At 46.0% G+C, this 13,288-nt stretch overlaps 1 protein-coding gene across 1 annotated transcript in view; it reads right to left on the bottom strand.

Annotated features, from left to right (window-relative positions):
• Positions 1-1,762, bottom strand: part of PLB1 (phospholipase B1) — a 143,067-nt gene extending 141,305 nt beyond the window's left edge. The window contains 1 exon segment of the mRNA XM_053891038.1: positions 1,262-1,762. The gene's annotated coding sequence lies outside the window, so the exon portion shown is untranslated.
• Between the last annotated feature and the right edge of the window lie 11,526 nt (positions 1,763-13,288).

Here is a 13,288-nt window from a genome sequence, read left to right on the forward strand (position 1 = left end):
GGTGCCTTTAGGACACACGCGCAAGAGGCACCCAAGAGGCAGGAAATTAGGTGGTTGGGAAACTCAGAAGAGAACGGGGAGCCAGAGCTCTGCAGGAATCAGAAGTGGTCCTTCCTGTGGCCGGTGGCTTCGTCTGCCAAGGAAGGGGGGAGGAGAGGGAGAAAAAACCAGGTGACTGCATCCTGAGGCACTCTGAGGGCTAGAGAGGAAAAACATCTGCAAAGGAGATAAGGAAAGACTGGCCAGAGAAGTAGGTTTGGGTCTGGGAGAGAGACGTTTCCAAAATGGGGAACGCTACAGACGGTGGGGTCTGAGGCCTGGAAAACTGAGTTGTAGCAAAAGAGGGTCATTGTTGCTCATAGTGGTGTTTCTGAGGGACTCTGGGCACCTGTGCCCCGCCCAGGGACTGCCATTTGCCTGACAGTGGAGTAAGGAGGTTGGATCAGCACCACGGTCCCCACAGCTTAGAATTGTTCCAGAGAACCATCAAGGTGGAGGCATGCTTCAGCCTCTCTGTGCCCAACTCCCCTCCCATGCTCGACCATGTCTTCTGGGTCGGTTTGGGGGCTACAGTCCTGGAGCCACAGGGTCTGTGTGCGGGGGGAAGGGAAATTCCTTCTGTGAACCAATTTCAGGTGTTATGCGAGAGACGGGAAAATGTAAGATGTGATCCCTGTCCTCAGAGACCTTGTCATCTCTGTGGGGACATAAGATGAACATATACAAAAAATGAAATCTAGAGACTCTAAGTGAGAGGAAGGACTACACAGATGCACACTAAGCCATCAGGCGAAAGAGCAGGCAGCAGACCCACAAGGGAAAGCTGCTTGGAGTAGGCAGAGAAGGGTGTGTAAGAAGCTGAGTGTGCTAACCGGAGGAGTGTGAGCTAAGTCATGGAGGTCAGCCAGGAGCGGACGGATAAGGGCTTGGCCTGGCAGGCCTGACCGGGTGGGATGGGGATTCCGGAGATGGGGTGGTGTGGGCATAGCTGCTCCCATCTGGGTCAAGGGTGCTGGCCCAGTGGTTCTCCAGCACTGCAGATCCAGTGCCACACAGGACAAGCAAAAGCAGGTATCATCCTGTAGGAACCTGTTCCCCAGAGTCACTTCTGCTGTGACCAAGAAGCACAGACTCACAGACACAACACATCATGGGCAGGACTGGGTCTGAGGGAAGCCTCTGAGTACTGACGGTGTGGTTCTCACCAGACCCTGTCCCTTCTTCGTCCCTCCGACCAACCCAACAGAAAGTCGTTTCTCACCTTGACCATCCACGGGCCCTTCTTCCTCTTCTCCTCGGCCCCACTCCTGGCCTGCCTCTCTCCTCCCCGAGGTGGTGGGGGCTGCAGGCTCCTCCCTGAGGTCTGCCGGCTGCACCTTCAGGCCAGGACAAGCTTCTCTGGGCGGCTCGTCTCTAAGAAACTCCACTGCCCACATGAAGGGGCAGCTCCTCCCCTTTCTTCCTGCCTCCAGCTCACATCTCCAGAATGTTCTCCTTCCTCCAGTCTTGGTTTGCTTCTTCCCTCCTCTGTCCTCATTTCCTTTCTTTGTCATCAGGCCTCTTCCCTCCACCAGTGGTTCCTGTGGCCTCTGGAAGGGGCACCAGCCCCAGGCCCAGGCCCTGCATACCTAAACCTTCCCTCTGGCCTTATCCTCAAAGATGCCCTTTGAGCACATTTCTGGTACCACACTGCCTCTGCACCTTTCCTCAGGCTGCACTTTCCTCCTGACAAGTCTCCATCTGACAAGCTCCTTCCCACCCTCCAGATTCATTTCAAACCCATCTGTCCCACATGGCAGCCAAGCAAAATGCATAAGAGAATGTACTTTGGACTCAGAGATATCTGACCTTCATCTCTGTTTGGCCTTTTTCCAGCTCTGTGTCCCTGGGCAAGTTACCTCATGTCTTCTGAGCCTGTTTCCCAATCTATAAAAGGAGGGGACGATAAAATGAAATTCTCTATGTGAAGTGCTCAGCATGGCACCTGGCTGCTGGCAGGTTCTCAGAAATGCTCACTATACGGCTTGTTTCCAGGCCCCTCCCACCAGCTGTGCTCTCATCCTCCTGTGAGGCTCCTGAACATTTTGGGTTTCTCTCTCAGCACCCAAATTGGCAGCAAACTCCTCTAAAGCAAGAGCTCCTTTGTACCCCTTTGAGTCTCACACAAAAGATATTTGTTGAATGGAAATGGAAATTGTTGACAGACCTGTAACGACTTGTCCTGAGAAGAACAAACACTTTCCTGTGGTGAAAGATGCCCTGAAGCCAGTTAAGGCCAGCACCTGCCTTCAAACCCCAGGACCAGCTCACCTTCTCGTTCGACACCTTATCTCAGTGCAGTGGACCACTTTGGCCACTTCCTGGTTCCTCCTGTCCATCTTAGACAATGATGTTAGGCACAAATGGGCCTGGCTGAGCAGAGATGACCTCCAACAATGCCCAGAGAAGAAGCTGTGCCCTGATGGATACCACCTCACCAGCCTGACCACTCAACATGGCCTCGTCTCTTCACACTCTGCAAACTGAATGCCAGACTCCGAGCGTTTCCTTCCCAAGGTCCCTGACATTCTCTCCCACCTGTTCCCCACACATGGAGCCACCTCCATCCATTAGAGATATTAGTGTTGATGATCTTCAGTGAGCCAGGGGCAGGTTCCCAAGGCAGCACGGGGCCACTGAACAACTGCCTGCCTCCTCCCAGCAAACTTCAAGCTCTGCCTACAAAGGAATGTGTGAGGGGGACAGACCCACACTGTCCTATCACACCCTTTCTTACCCCAGGACAATAGGTGTCTACTTAACAGACATCCATACAACTCTAAGCAAAGAGAATCTGCTCAGGGTGGTGAAACAGAGTCTCTCCTCATTCAGCCTCCTTCCTTGGGATGAGAGACCAAAATAACTGGACCGATCAAGGGTGTCATCCACACAAAGAGACAAGGGTGAGCTCTTGTTCAAGGGAACTGGATGGTAATAGAAAGTTGAGTCGGGGGTGAGTTAATCAGCAGGCCAGCAGTCCCCGCACCAAGCCTAGAGGACTCCCTAGAACCCCAAGGTCGATTTCAATCTGTGTCCCTGAAAAACCATCTTGCCGTGTCCCTTCTCTGGCCAGGCATGGCGGCACCCTGTGTCTACCCCTGTGACAACACTTATCTCCAGTCATTGGCTGATCAGAGGTCTGTCTTAACATGGAGGCAGAGCTCCTTGTGGGATTTGCCTCTTTGTAGCTGTAAATTGCCTGTATGTACCAGCACATTCAGTAAAAATGGGTTGAAATGAATGAAACCATGGATTAGAATGTAGATGAAGACTTAGAATTTAAACCTCTTCCATTGGTGTGGGGAAGAAGTAAGATGAAGTCTCCTTTTCCTGACAACCCAAACTCTGTCTTTCATTCTCCCTGTCTTCCAGGCCCCAAACCTCCATCATCTGACTCCTTCATTTTCTTGTCCTCTGCCTTCTTGAAGCCCTTTTTGACTGTCCACGTCCCAGGGACCATTCCCCTCTCTAAATCCCTGAGCCCTGGCTGCCTGGTCCCTTCACCTGGTATTTGCTCTGTCCTGTCTTGGTTCCTAACTCTTTGCAGGCATGATTCCCCTCCCTATCTAGGCTTCTGCAAGCTTCAAAAAGGCAACATGCCTATGTTCTGATTCTTTGCATCCCCCAAAGCAGCAGCACAGGGTATGGGCCAAAGTCAGCATTTTGCAAATTAGTAAAAATGATGGAGTGAAAATGATGGAGTGAAATGATGAATGACCTAATTCCCAAGGGGTGTTTCACATTATCACAAAGCTCCGTACATACCCGTGGGGCAGTGTACCCTTGTGTCTCCTCTAGAACATACTTGCTATGGCCTATGGCACATGACACATGACACATGCAGTGTTCCACACACACCTCTCTGTGTGCATGGGACATTCTGAGGCCCCCACATCCCACATCTTCTGAGTGCCCTCTGCCCCTATTTCTTTCACAATCTAGTGTAGGAGAAAGAGCCCAAGGGTCAAGAGTTGGGAGCCTGATATCATCCCAGGTCTCGGCTTGCTGGGATGTCTGGCTCAATATGCCTCACCTCTATGTGCCTAGATTCTTCTTTTCCTTTGTCACTTTTATTGTTACTATGAAACACATGTTTCAGCCTGGCATATAGTAGGTCTTCTCAGTGATTCTCTTTGCTTCCCTCATGGTTACAAAATTGCTGCTAATCTCTAAGCATCCCATTTTTACATAACAATGACCAAAGGTAGGAAGAAAATGCAGGTGTGTGTGTGTCTTTCTGTTTTTGTCAGAGGAAATCTTTCCCAAAGATGTCCAGCCAACACTTTCTCACTAGGTCTCACTAGGCAGAACTGGGTCACATTATCACCTCTCCTAAACCAGTCACTGGCAAAGGAGACAGAATTATCACGACTGACCTAGACCAAACATGACTCACCTCCTAGGGCTGATAACACCTTCCTTGGGCATATTGTTGATCAATATCTAAACAAAACTGAGATTCTATTCACAAGGTAGGAAGACAGAATAGCTGTGTTGGGAAAGCAGCCAGCAATATCTCTCACATCACCAAGAGATCTCTGGCCAGAGCAGCCTCTGTCCAATGGAGAGAACAATAAAACCTGTTCAGTGGAGTTTGGGGCAGTTCATTTTATGTAAAAGATGCATTCTGAGGGGCACCTGGGTGACTCAGTCGGTTAAGCCTCCGACTTTGGCTCAGGTCATGGGCTCACAGTTCTTGAGTTTGAGCCCCACACTGGGCTCTCTGCTGTCAGCACAGATCCTGCTTCAGATCCTCTCACTCTCTCTCTCTCTCTCTCTCTCTCAAAAATAAATAAACATTAAAAAAGATGCATTTTCAAAACCTGCACATTTTAAAGCTCATGTAAATTCAGACCAATCCTGACAATGTATGGTAGTAGTTTCTGTTAGTAGGTAACGTTGTACCAACTATATGACAGTTGATAGGTAAACAGTTGGCATAAACATTTGACAATTCCCTTTGCTTGCCAGAGGTTTCAAATTATGCAACTTGTGACAAATTTTTAAAACTTTTGGGGACTCACATGATTTCATGCATTGCTTACAAATGGAGGCTTTATTAATATTTTCATTGATATTTTGAAATAAAGTAACCTCAAATTTTTTTTAAATTTCAGAAAAATTTTCAACTTCTTAATTATTTATTGTTTATTATCTCGTTATTTATTATCCCCAAATTCCCACTTCACATTAAAATACGATACTGTCTCTAAAGTGAGTTGATCTGGCCAGTTGTAAACGTGTGGGTGGTTGGGTTGGGGTGAGGGGCCATTGCGGTTCATTTTCCCAAGGCACTGGGAGGATTATATGAAAAAGAGGAGCCAGTGAACCTGGGCAAGACTCTAGGCAAATTAGTCTCTGCCTCAGTTTACCTGATCTGGCCAGCTAGCTGTTGAAAAGCTTCCTTGTGGTTCTAAAAGTTTGAGTCTGTGGATCCCATAATGAGTCTAAAATTTTATGAGCAACTACATTTTACCTTCTCAGTGGATGTTTTACAACTGAAGACACACAAAGCATTTATAGGTTCACTATTTTGCAAAGAGATAAGCAGAGTCTTTTGGAAGGAGAGAATGAAGTCACCCAGGAAGCCAGAGGCCAAGGAACATCTGATTTCTTCCTCCTCCAATAAGTGGGTAGATACTAACATTCCTTTAGGGGGTGGGGGATTGGATTCCACTCAAAGCCTTTCCTCCACAAGATACTGCAGGCTCAACTGCTCTTTCCACCTGCCCAGAAAGCACTAGGCAGGCTCTCTCTGGTGCTTAGATAACATAGCTGTCTTCCTGAATTTGGCCGTGGCTGCAGCGGTAACTTAAGAACTGTCTGGAGAGACTGGAGTAAAAGGCCAGTGGGCCAGTGCCAGGCTCCACAGGCTCCAGCTCCCCAGGGCTATAGGTAGAGAACAGGGGCCCAAAAGGAGAACCAAGGGTCACAGTGGTCTGGCTTATCTTAGACACTGATCCCTCATACAATATTTTGAAAAAAAAAAAAAAAAAAATGAATTAGTTGACATTTTAAAATGGGATGATTCTATATTTTAAACGTTCACATTTCTGGCTTTTTTGGAAAACGTGGAGGATCTCAAAACACTCAGGGACCCACGAGTACATGCTTCGTTGCTTAGTTGGAAGATGGACCGCCCAGGCTTGTCAGAGCCCCTCTACTCCCTCTTGTCTCCCTGTAGCTGCTTGATTCTGAGACACTTCATCCAGCCATTGGATAGTCAGCTCTTCCTAGAGGGCTAGCCACATTCCTGCAGGCCTGAGTCCTCCCAGGATGGCAGCTTGTTAATTTCCCTACAAGGCATCCGCTCTGAAGAGAGGGACGCCGCCCCTCCTGCTCCTCCATTATTTGTGCTTACAGGTCTCTCTTCCTGCTCTGATGTGGGCTATTAATAACCTTGGGCAGCATTATTAGCCTCCAAGCTCCAGGTCATGGGAGGTGAGGGTCTCTGTTCTCTGCCCTGATGCCCCGTATGCAGAGTCTGGTATCCAATTCTGAAGGCTGGTATTTTCAGAGAAGCATCAAACCCGTTAGAGACCTGCCTGCATCTAGAGGGCAGTTAGCTAGATGGGAAGGGTCAGGAAACCACACTACAGCAGGAAGGATTGATAGAACTGGGGGTGTTTAGCAGACAAAGAGAAGACCCAGGAGATGTGATTTTCTCCCTTAAACATGAAGAGCAGTCATGTAAAAAGGGGTGATATAAGTTATTACTGTTAATAACACTAATACAACCATTACTAACAATACTAGTAAGAAATCTTCAGTGTTTACTATATGCCAAGCATTACTCCAAGAATACGTATTGACTCACTAATTTTGACACAAAAACTAAGAAATAGAAGCCATAGGAAGAGGTTGCCACAGTAAATAGTGAGCTCTCTGCCTCTGGAGGAGTGTAAGCAGAGACTAGAGACTGAAAATCATCAAAGGGGTGGTTGTACTAAATGATTCTTAAGGTCTCTTTCACCCCTGGCATTCTTTGATTCAAATATTTTAACTTCAGGGACCTCCCACAGGAACTGAGTTGGATCGGTGAGTGCGAAAGATCAGAGAACCAAGGAATGAAGCGGGGAGCTCAGCTCTGTGGCCCTCAGTGTGCAGAAAAGTACATGTGTTTGACAGCAGCTCAAGGAGGATGAAGTATACATTTATATAAGTGCATTCTGAAGTTTGTATATGTAGATATATGGGAATTGATAGGTAGGTTGAGTAATCAATTGTTATTGAGACTTCTCGGGACCCTTACACAGCTCACCACTGTGTGAGAATCAGATAGACCAAAGCTGACTAGCTTATATGTTTTCCAAATTACTGGTTAGAACCCACTAGTGAGTTACATAATCAGTTTGGTTGGTTGTAGCTAGCATTAAAAAAAAAAAAAAACACACGATAGAAAACTATCAGAGTTCATCACAATTAATCAGTAATAACTCTCATTAAAGTTTTGTTTCAATAATGTGTGAGTGTAAATATCACAGGGGTGTGTGTGCTGAATGATGATGTAAAATTGGTGGGAAAATAAGTTTGAAAGCTACTATGTCAGAATGGGAGCAACCCTGTTCTGCAGGCCAAATCTGCCTTACCAGGAGTAGCTTCCCCTACCCTTCTGGAAGGAAGCTTCTGGAAGACGCCTTGGCCATCAGTGTTTGTATGGCAGCTGTACCCTCTTGTAGCTCACCTGAGTGCTGTAGCAGTCTTTTAGACTTCATTTTACCAAAACCAGAGCTAGGCACAACACCTTTTGGTCTTTCGCATTGGAATTTGTTCTGTCAAAAGCCCATTTCTTACCCACTCTGATTTATAGTGAGTGCCCTGAATGGGCATGAAAAACAGGATGCTGTAGAGATCATGCAGCTTGACCCTAGGATGGGTTTGTCTTGTGGTCGAATGCAGATAATAAATTAGCAAATTCTTCAAAAACCCTTACCTTTTTCTATGTTTTGGAATAGGTAATATACGGGCACATTACAAAATTCAGAGAACTAAAGGGTGTAGATCCTTCCCACTGGGGGCAAAACAACAAGTCTCCCTCCCTCCCCTTTCTCACCCAACCAACCCTTTGACTATGGCTACGTGACTACTACTACAACCCTTGACAAGGCACTTTTGTAAACCTTTCCCCTTTTAATCTTTTAATCTCAATAACAATATGAATATGAATATGAATATGAATTAGTAGCGTCTACAGATGAGGAAGTTGAGGCTCAGACGTGTTTCTCATCCAAGGTTGCACGGCAGATAAACAGAAGAGCCAAAACTGAGCCTGTATTTTCTGACCCAGTCTAATTCCCATCCCATACTTCCCAATGCTGCCTGAGTAGTCTCTTCAGAAGTATACAAAGTTTTGGGGAAAATTAGCAGTACAAATGGTTGCTATGGCTTTAGTCTATCTAAACATGCAGGCTTGCTGTGAAAGATAAGTAAGGTGAGGAGGCTCTTCCATGGCTCTCTTGCCTCACACACATCTGAGCTGATTATCAGTGTCTCTGCTGAGACTTTGAAAAACATCCTCAGGTAGAAATTTTAACTTCCTTCATGTCAGAAATGAAGTTTACAGAGACTATTTTCCTTGACATCAGCAGAATGGTTTCTGCTGCAAATATTCCATGAGGTTGAACAGTCAGGCTCACCGAGAGGAATCCAAGGGATGCCGTTTTACTCCAAAGGATGAGCTCTCTTTTCTCTTCCATGCTCAGGCTCTGGAGTACATTGGACTTCTTCTGGAACAAGTTTTGACCTAAAATGGGTATTTGCTAGACTCAACTCCAACTAGTTTTGTCTATATCCAATATCAAATCCACCAACAAAAGACCATGATTTGTTGTCTTTGAGGGTACTCAAAACATGTAACTCAGATTTTAAAAGCAATTCAAGGGGCGCCTGGGTGGCTCAGTCGGTTAAGCATCTGACTTCAGCTCAGGTCATGACCTTACGGCTTGTGAGTTTGAGCCCCACATTGGGCTCTGTGCTGACAGCTCAGAGCCTGCTTCAGATTCTGTGTCTCCCTCTCTCTCTGCCTCTCCCCCACTCACACTCTCTCTCACTCAAAAATAAACATTAAAAAAATAATAAAAAAATAAAAGCAATTCAAAGCAAAACTGTGTCCAAAAATATTTTGAGTTATGGCAATGTTCTTTGGAATAGTTCCCTAGAACTAATTGAAAGAATGGCAAATACCCAATTTGGGGGTTTTTTAAAAAGTTTTTGTTTATTTTGAGAGAGAGAGCACATGTGTGCATGCGTGTACTTGAACAAGGGAGGGGCAGAGAGAGAGAGGGAGAGAGAGAATCCCAAGCAGCCTCCACACTGTCAGCGCATTGCCCAACATGGGGCTAGAACTCACAAACTGTGAGATCATGACCTGAGCCGATATCAAGAGTCAGACACTCAACCGGCTGAGCCACCCAGCTGCCCAGCAAATAACCATTTGGACTCAGAACTTCTGGTCTATGAAAATGAAGTTTTATTACTTTGTAGTCATTTCTTATAAATAACAGCACTCTGTTCTATGATAATTCATTTTTGAAACATATATAAAAAACATATTTATCATTTAAAAAGTTTTTGGTTCTGAGCCACAAAAAATCCAATACAAACTGGTTTAAGAAATAAAGGGATTTCTTTTTGGCCTGCTGCCTCTTTTCAGTGCTAGGCTAGGTCCCCTCATGGTCCCCTCCTCACCCTCATCACATCCAATATGCAAAAGCTTCTCCACTTGCCGCCAGCTGCTATGGGTGAGCTGCTCATAATTCCATTTAGGGCCAACTCTCCACTTGTGCACAGGATCCTGTCTCCTCTCTCTCTCTTCCCGCACCAATTATTCCCTCTCAGCTATGCTGCCTTTAGCATGCCAACATTGCGTGATTTTTCCCAATGTCAAAACTTCTCTTCACTTCATATCCCCCTCCAGCTGCAATCCCATTTTTCTTTCCTCTTTGAGGGTAAAATTCCTGGAGAGAATTCTCCATGCTCCTGGACTCCAACTCTTTGCTTCATTTCAGTGAGTTCTGACTCAAACACCTGAACAAAAATATCCTCAGGTTTACCAGTGACCTTCATATTGCTAAGTCCAGTAGTGAGTTTTCAATTGTTATCTTAACCTTTGGCAGCATTTAATACAGTTAACTACTTGTCCTTTTTTGGAAATACTTTCTTCAATTGGACTTCAAGACAACACTCTCTTGGGTTTTTTTGTTTGGTTGGTTTTCAGTTTTTGTTTTTGCCCCTCACTGTCCACTTTTTCTTGATCTGCTTTGCTAATTCTTCCTCACCATGCATACTGGAGTATAACTGGGTTTGGTTCTGGGCTTCTTCTCTTGTACAAGTATACTTGTATCATGATTTATCCACTCCCATGACTATGCACCATCTATATCCTGTCAAATGTTAAATTATTTCTCCCCAGAACTCCGGGTGCATATTCAACTGGCTAGTGAACACTTCCACTTGGATGTCTAATGGACACCTCAAACTTGATGTGTCTGAAACAAAAATACTAACAGTTCTGGTTCCAGGGTAGCTCAGTAAGCTTCAATTAGACAAACTCCTGCAGATAATAATGATGAACATTAAAACAAAACAAAACAAAACATAAAAAAACACAACTACCTGAAGGCCCTAGAGAGTGAACAACAACATGGGGTTTCTGGAGAGGAGTCAATACTTGTAAAAATGAATGCACAGGATGACTTTCCTTTTTTTTATGGCTTTTAACCTGAAGGTTACTGTATTAAATGCTGCCATAGTAGGTTCATACAGGGCAGATAAAATGATAGAAAACCTACAGTCCTTCTGGCCTGAAGAATCAAAGGATGGAGTTTGAGACAACCATAGCCTTTGGAAAGTGAGGGGAGGAATCCAGGAAAAGAGAGTCAGAAAGGAAGAACCACACACTCTGTATATAAACTCTGTCCAAATCTCTGGTCAACCTCTGAACTGTGCACACATAAGTCAGGCTCCAGCGACCCAGATAAGAACAAAAGTACTAAGCTGAGGTTTGAGCTGTGTCCCAGGAGACGAGTTACAGTTTTATCCAACCAAGTTTATTGCTGTCTCAAACAAACAAATAACCAACCCCAAATTCAGCATTTGGAGGGAAACTATAAAACAGAATCCAGAGCCTCTATAACTTAACAATTACAATGTCAAAAATACCCCCAAATTACTCACCATATGAAGACAATGGAATTTGTGATCCATTCTCAAGAGAAAAGATAATCGACAGAGACTGACCATGAGATGACCCAGATGTTAGAATTAGCAGATCATAATTTTATTTTTAAAATTTTAGTTAATACACAGTACCATATTTGTTCTGTAGAATTCACTGATTCATCATTTACACACAACACCCAGTGCTCATCACAACAAGTGCCCTCTTTAATATCCATCATTCATACAGCCCATCTCCCACCCACCTCCCTCCAACAACCCTCAGTTTGTTCTCTATTGTTAAGAGTCTCTTGTGGTTTCTTCTCTTTCCCCCCTTCCCATAGGGTCATCTTCTTTGTTTCTTAAATTCCACATGAATGAAATAATATGGTATTTGTCTTTCTCTTATTGACTTATTTCACTTAGAATAATACATTCTGAGCGAGGAAAAAGGAAGATGGAGGTGTAGGAGGACACTGGGCTCACCGCGTATCCTGCTGATCACTTAGATTCCACCTACACCTGCCTAAATAACCCAGAAAACCGCCAGAGGATTAGCAGAACGGAGTCTCCGGAGCCAAGCGCAGACGAGAGGCCCACGGAAGAGGGTAGGAAGGGCGGCGAGGCGGTGCACGCTCCACGGACTGGCGGGAGGGAGCCGGGGTGGAGGGGCAGCCTGCCGGCCAAGCAGAGCCCCCGAGTCTGGCTGGCAAAAGCGGAAGGGCCGGACAGAGTGTGTTCCGACAGCAAGCGGGACTTAGCATCTGGGAGGTCATAAGTGAACAGCTCTGCTCAGAAAGCGGGAAGGCTGGAGGACAAAGGGAGGGAGAGCTGCTGAGCCCCCCGACGACAGAGCTCAGTTTGGTGGGGAACAAAGGCGCTCGCCAGCGCCATCTCCCTCGCCCATCCCCCAGCCAAAATCCCAAAGGGAACCAGTTCCTGCCAGGGAACTTGCTCGCTCCGCGCAAACACCCAACTCTGTGCTTCTGCGGAGCCAAACCTCCGGCAGCGGATCTGACTCCCTCCCGCTGCCACAGGGCCCCTCCTGAAGTGGATCACCTAAGGAGAAGCGAGCTAAGCCGGCCCTCCTGCCCCCTTGCACCTTGTCTACCCACCCCAGCTAATACGCCAGATCCCCAGCACCACAAGCCTGGCAGTGTGCAAGTAGCCCAGACGGGCCACGCCACCCCACAGTGAATCCCGCCCCTAGGAGAGGGGAAGAGAAGGCACACACCAGTCTGACTGTGGCCCCAGCGGTGGGCTGGGGGCAGACATCAGGTCGGACTGCGGCCCCGCCCACCAACTCCAGTTATACACCACAGCACAGGGGAAGTGCCCTGCAGGTCCTCACCACTCCAGGGACTATCCAAAATGACCAAACGGAAGAATTCCCCTCAGAAGAATCTCCAGGAAATAACAACAGCTAATGAACTGATCAAAAAGGATTTAAATAATATAACAGAAAGTGAATTTAGAATAATAGTCATAAAATTAATCGCTGGGCTTGGAAACAGTATAGAGGACAGCAGAGAATCTCTTGCTACAGAGATCAAGGGACTAAGGAACAGTCACGAGGAGCTGAAAAACGCTTTACACGAAATGCAAAACAAAATGGAAACCACGACGGCTCGGATTGAAGAGGCAGAGGAGAGAATAGGTGAACTAGAAGATAAAGTTATGGAAAAAGAGGAAGCTGAGAGAAAGAGAGATAAAAAAATCCAGGAATATGAGGGGAAAATTAGAGAACTAAGTGATACCCTAAAAAGAAATAATATACGCATAATTGGTATTCCAGAGGAGGAAGAGAGAGGGAAAGGTGCTGAAGGGGTACTTGAAGAAATAATAGCTGAGAACTTCCCTGAACTGGGGAAGGAAAAAGGCATTGAAATCCAAGAGGCACAGAGAACTCCCTTCAGACGTAACTTGAATCGATCTTCTGCATGACATATCATAGTGAAACTGGCAAAATACAAGGATAAAGAGACAATTCTGAAAGCAGCAAGGGATAAACGTGCCCTCACATATAAAGGGAGACCTATAAGACTCGTGACTGATCTCTTTTGAAACTTGGCAGGCCAGAAAGGATTGGCAC

The sequence above is a fragment of the Panthera pardus genome, unplaced genomic scaffold (assembly GCF_024362965.1).
Source record: "Panthera pardus isolate Hobbes unplaced genomic scaffold, ASM2436296v1 HiC_scaffold_26, whole genome shotgun sequence".
Taxonomy (NCBI): domain Eukaryota; kingdom Metazoa; phylum Chordata; class Mammalia; order Carnivora; family Felidae; genus Panthera; species Panthera pardus.